We start from the raw sequence: 6,253 nt of genomic DNA, 5'->3' as shown, positions 1-6,253 counted from the left end.
AGGGCCACCTTCCACTCCTGCAGCGCACATCCTCGTGGGGCTTTTGCCTACACATTTTCCATCCCTGCCTGTCAAAACCCTACCTGTCCCTCCAGGTCCATCTCAGATCACAGTGATTTCCATAACCCGTCCTGACCACTCACCTACATGGAAATAATCCTGTCGCATTGCCCTACACCCAACCACGGGCCACATGGTGCAAACACCTGAGCGAGTGTGTCTCACTGAACTGGGGTATGAGCTCTGTGGGGCAGGGCCTGGGCCTTCTGGCTCCTGGTTTCCCTGGAGCACAGCAGTCAGAACCCCAGAGTGGCCACTCAGTCAAGCTTCATGTAGGAAACTGAACTGAAAGTTTGGGCCTTCCTTTTTCTAGTTCCCCGAGATGACTGTAGACCTGAGAATGACTCCCACCCACACCCATGTATGTGGGGACAGTGTAAAATCTCAGTGGTTTATAACAGAAAAACGATATCTCAGGTGGGCTCTGCTCCTCATCCTCTCCACCCTGGAACCCAGGCTGAAGGTCAGCCGAGCTCCTGGGACAGTGCTGGTGTCATGGCCAAGGGAAGGGAAGATGAGCTAGTTGTGAAGTGACTCCCGCAGTGTCTGCCAAGCGGGGGCCCATCGCGCCCGCTCCTCATCCTTGCAGTTCAGGCCATGTGTCATCCAGTTTGGGGTTTGCCATCCTCCCTCAGAGAGAGGCCACGAGTATATTGAATAGTCATACCACCCCCTACACCTTCATCATTTCTTCATCTGCACTCACAGTTTTCCCATAACATAAAGCAATGTGAACTGATTCTGGATGACACTTAACTTGAAGCCACTTCTTGCACAAAAGGAAGGCTCTTATGCAGCATAGTTAGCTCTTTTCTGAGGACCACCAGATACAGATTGCTTAGCTTTTGTCTTTCATTGTGAGAAAGCATGTTCCTAAAACTTATGTGCTAGGAAAGCTATCACAGCCCCCAGGCTTGAGAGGGCAAAAGGAGAGAAGGGGGTGAGCTCTTGCAGAACCTCGTAAGAGCTGGCAGCGTGAAGGAGTGTCCCCGCAGGAGTGACACCATTGCCAGGACAGCAGTGCCAAAGCAGGAGTGGGCAGGGGAGGAAACACCATGGCCATTTTCCCTCCAGTGTACTCTCCCATCCTGCCCCGCTCCCATCAGCAGAAGCCAAGTAGAGGCCAGATGGCGAGGGCACTGGGCCATGCCCTTTGTGGAATCAGCCTCCTGGAAGAAAGAGCAGGGGAGAGAAGAGAGGACAGAGGTGGAGGTAAGGGCAGGAGTGCAAATGGAGAGTGACCAACACATCTGCAGTCACCTGTGACCGACTGTGACTATTCCCTTCTGTCAGGTACTGCTCATCCCCACCCCCACATCCGGTACCTTTTTAAGAGTTGTGAGCTCATTCTGCCCTCTAAAAGAGTAGAAGTTCATTCTGAGGTGACAGACTAAGTTCCAGAAAAGGAATTTCAGAGACACTCATATCCTGTTCTGAGAGGGTAAGGGAAGGTACCCTTCGATGTCATTCCAGCTTCAGAAAGTGGGGTCTGCTTCCTCAGGCTGGTCCTGCAACACGCCCCACTGTAGAGCCTGGCAGAGGCTGAAGGAGGGGCCCACATCTGTAGGCCAAACATATGCATGAAGGGGGTGTGATCTGACACTGTCCATTTTCCATACAATATTTTTCTTGAAACAGTTTCAAATTTACAAAAAGTGTGTAATTATAATACAAAGACATTTTTCCTGAACCATTTGAGTATAAGTTACCAACACAATGCCCCAATTATCCCAAACACTTTAGTGTGTATTTCCTCTGTAGAAGGATCCTCTCCTGCATAACTATAATACAACCATCAAATCAAGAAATCAGCATTGATATATTATTACTATCCTATTCTCAGAACCCATTCAAGTTTCATCCATCTTTTAGTAATGTTCATCTCAGCAAAATAATTTTGTTCAGAATTAGTGATTGCATTTAGTTATTGTATGCTTTTAGTTTCTTCAGTCTAGAACAATTTCTCAATCTTGCCTTGATTTTCATGACTTTGATACTTCTGGTGATTACAAGCCAGCTATTATGTAGAACGTCTCTCAGTGTGGGTTTGTCTGATGTTTCCCATCATTAAACTCATGCATCTTTGACAAGAATATCACAGAAGCAAAGCTGCATTCTTTTCATTGCATCTTAACAGGTGACACAGGATTCCAATTTTTCTGTAACTGATGCTGTTGACTTTCATCACTGGATTAAGGGGGTGTCTGCAAGCTTTCTCCACTCTAAGGTTGCTTATTTTTTCACTGCAGTCAATAAGTATTTTGTTAGAAGTTTCTTAGGGATCATATAGACATCTCATTTCTCATCATACTTTTAGCTTATTCATTAATATATCAAATCCCCATGGACTCTTGCCTTTGCATTTTATTCACTGGGTTACAATCCCTTGATTATTATTTATTTGACACCCACATTGTCCCAAATTTGGCAGAAGGAGTCCCTTGCTAGCTGGCTTCTTTGACCTTTGATATGCCTCTATAATCTATTGTACACTGCCTCAATTTCCAGCATAAGATATTCCAGACTCGTTGTGTACGTTCTCTGCCCCAGCCCTTAACTTCGCTGTTTCTCCAAGAAGCACTTAGCCCATTTAGTGAAGAATGGCCTTCAGAAACAAAGATCTGAGAATTAGGTGTGCCCATTGCTATTTGGAATTAGTATTCTCAGGTCTTTTCAGTAATGGAAAGACAGGGAATGAAATACACACACATACGTGCATACACACAAATGTATTCGTTTGTTTGTTTTTTGAGTCGGAGTCTCACTCGGTCACCCAGACTGGAGTGCAGTGGCCGCTCCCGGCCACCGCAGCCTCGACCTGCTGGGCTCCGGTGATCCTTCCGCCTCAGCCTTCCAAGTAGCCGGAATTACAGGAGTTTGCTACCACGCCCGGCTGATTTTTTAATTTATTGTAGAGATGAGGTCTCGCTGCCTAGGCGGGTCTCGAACCCGCGGGCTCAGGCAATCCACTCACCTCAGCCTCCCAAAGGCGCAGGATTACAGGCTGAGCCACCGAGCCCAGCTCAAATATATTCTTGACTTCCATATTTATCTATCTATATATTGAAGCCTATTAGTTCCCACCAATGCCACCAGTTCCAATCTAGCACACCACAGAGTTCATTAGAGTTTTCTTTGGTAGTGAAAAATTGGACTCCCATTTTCTTTTGTTTATTATTTGATCAATTTCCCCATGTGTAACCAATTTCCCTTCACTGCAGTTGCTCTCTTTCCCATGTGGTTAACATTCCAGTCCTGTTCATGCTCTGACTTCTCAGTTTAGCAGGCTTACTTGATTTGTAAAAATATTCTCCTATATCTCTTTAGCTTTCACATTTAGAGATCTGATTCATTTCATGCTGACTTTTGGGCGTGGTACAGTGTAGGAGTTGAAGTTATTTTTGTCCATATGTTTATCCAGTTGTTCCAGCACCATTCATTGAAAAGGTTTTTTCCCTCCCATTATCTTGTCTTAGTAAATCTGCAAAAAATCAATTGACCATATATGTGTGGATCTATTTCTGGTCTCTTTATTCCACTAACATATTTTCTACCTTTATGCCAATACCACACTGTCTTGATTATTATAGATTTATAAGTCTTGAATTTAGAGTTCTCTAACTTAGCTCTTCTTTTTGAAGATTGTTTTGGTTATTTTAGATATGTCGCTTTGCTACATACATTTGAGAATCTGCTGTAATTTTAACTGGGATTGCATTTAATCAATAGATCAAATTGGGGAGAACTGACATCTTAAAAATGTTATTTCAATTTATAAACATGGTATAGCTCTTCCGTTATTTAGATCTATTTAATTTCTCTCAGAGGTGTTGTGTAAGTTGTATTTGTATTTTTGAGACAGGGTCTTTCTCTGTCACCCAGGTTTGAGTGCAGTGGTGTGATTATAGCTCACTGCAGCCTTGAACTCCTGGGCTCAAGTGATCCTCTTGTTCCAGTCTCCTAAGCAGCTAGGACTACAGGCAAGTGCCACCAAGCCTGGTTAAATTTTGTATATATTTTTTTTCCCTGTAGAGATGAGGGCTTGCTATGTTGTCCAGACTGACCTCAAACTCCTGGCCTGAAGCAATCCTGTCACCTCGACCTTCCAAAGTGTGCAGTTTTCAATGTAAAGGTTTTGCAGGTATTTTGTTAAATTTAAAAGTGTTTTAAGTTTTTAATATTATTATAAATGAAATTAGTTCTTAGGTTTCCATCAGTTTTGCTTAGTATATTTTGAAGCTCTGTTATTAGGCAGACACATTTAAAATAGCTATGTCTTTCAGTTGAATTGACCTTTTTGTCAATAGGAAGAAATGTCCCTGTTTGTCTCTGGTAACACTTTTTCTATTAAAGATTATGCTAACTAATAAAATAACAACCTTTTAATGCTTACTGTCTTTTTTTTGTTATTTTGATTCAATCTATCTGTGTCATTATACTTAAATGGATCTTGATTTTTAAATCTATTCTTTCCATTTCTGCCTTTTAAACGAGTGTTTAATTCGTTTACATGTAGTATAATTATTGATATGGTTTGCTTTAAGTCTATTTGGTTTCTATTTATTTTATCTTTTTGTTTTTTATTTTTATTTCAATAGATTTAGTGAGGTACAAATAGTTTTTGGTTACATGGATGCTTTGAATAGTAGCAAAGAAGTCTGGGCTTTAAGTGTACCCACCACCCCCACCTGAGTGATTTTCGATGGGTGAATTTCTTCCACTCCTTCCCATTCTCTTCCTTCAGAGTCTCCAGTATCCATTATACTATTCTCTATATCTGTGCAGATCCTTAGTTTATCTTCCACTTATAAGTGAGAACATGAAGTGTTTAATTTTCTGTTCCTGAGTTAGTTCACTTAGGATGATGTTCTCTAATTCCCTCCAAGTTGCTGTGAAAGACATTATTTCATTCTTTTTTTGTGGCTGAATAATGTTCCATGGTATATATACCACATTCTCATTATCCACCGATCCGTTGATGAGCATTTAGGTTGATTTCATATGTTTGCAATTGTGAATTGTGCTGCAATAAACATACGACTGTAGGCATCTTTTTTGTATAGTGACCTCTGTTCCTTGGGATAGATAACCAGCAGAGGGATTGTTGGTGTTTTACCTGTTTTGTTTTAGGTTTTTGTGGTTATAACCCTATTTTTCTTCCTTCTTTTGGACAATTACAATATTTTAAAAATATTCCATTTAAATTTCTCTGTTGGATTAGAGATAATGTATTTAAAAGTGTCTGAGATACATACATATTATATATATGTATATATATACTATATATACTATGTATACATATATACTATATATAGTATGTATATATACATAGTATATATATATAGTATGTGCTCAACATATTATTAGTTATTCTCAAGTTTTCTCTAGGAAAATGGGAATTGGTATATTAATCTCAAACAGGTTCCACTGGGAGGCTAGAGGAGTTTTGGCTGAAAAGGTTGCAGCTGCAGTCACTCATATAAAAAGCCTGTGAAGTCTCTTGGCTGTTGGGACACCTTTGCTTAAAGATTTCTGATGGGAGTATGAGAACTCAGGGATCAGAGATCTTTCTCTTTCCAGATATTAGAGAAGTTTGGAGATAATTTATCATAACAAATTCAAGGAAAGTAGCATGCCCCTGATCTCTCTCAGCAAAACCTGCCTGCTGCCCCCAAAAAAGGAAAGAAAGAAAAGAAAAATCATGAGAAAATACTCCACTTGGGTCTCAGCAGTAGTCCTGAAGTCATTTGCCATTTTTACGATATGGGAAATTCATGCAGAGTTACAGAGGAACAGTGAGGTCGTGGGAAGAAGAGAAAGAGAGGGACAGAAAAGTGACATTGAGCTAGTCTAATGCTGTCACTTTTAGACACATTTTGGTGTTTCTGACCCTGAGGGCATAGCTTGGCCTGAAGCTCCTTCACAGCCTGCATTTTCCTCTCTGACCTAATCAGGAGACACAGTTTCTCCTCCTCCCTTCGAAGAGGGAGCACCCAATCAGATTTTCACCCTTACTGTTTCAGAAAAGCGTTCCTTGTGATGACTACAAGCTGCTATTTGTACAAATGTTTTGGCAAACAGGCCAATGAGTTGAGGTCACTAAAGGCCGGCAGCCATGATTTCTTTTTTTTTTTTTTTTTTTGAGTTTGGAGTCTCACTCTGTCGCCCAGACTGGAGTGCAATTGCCGCTCCC

This window comes from Carlito syrichta, unplaced genomic scaffold (genome assembly GCF_000164805.1).
Source record: "Carlito syrichta isolate Samal-C Ts95f unplaced genomic scaffold, Tarsius_syrichta-2.0.1 Scaffold173424, whole genome shotgun sequence".
Lineage (NCBI taxonomy): Eukaryota > Metazoa > Chordata > Mammalia > Primates > Tarsiidae > Carlito > Carlito syrichta.
This window is presented reverse-complemented; position numbering follows the sequence as displayed.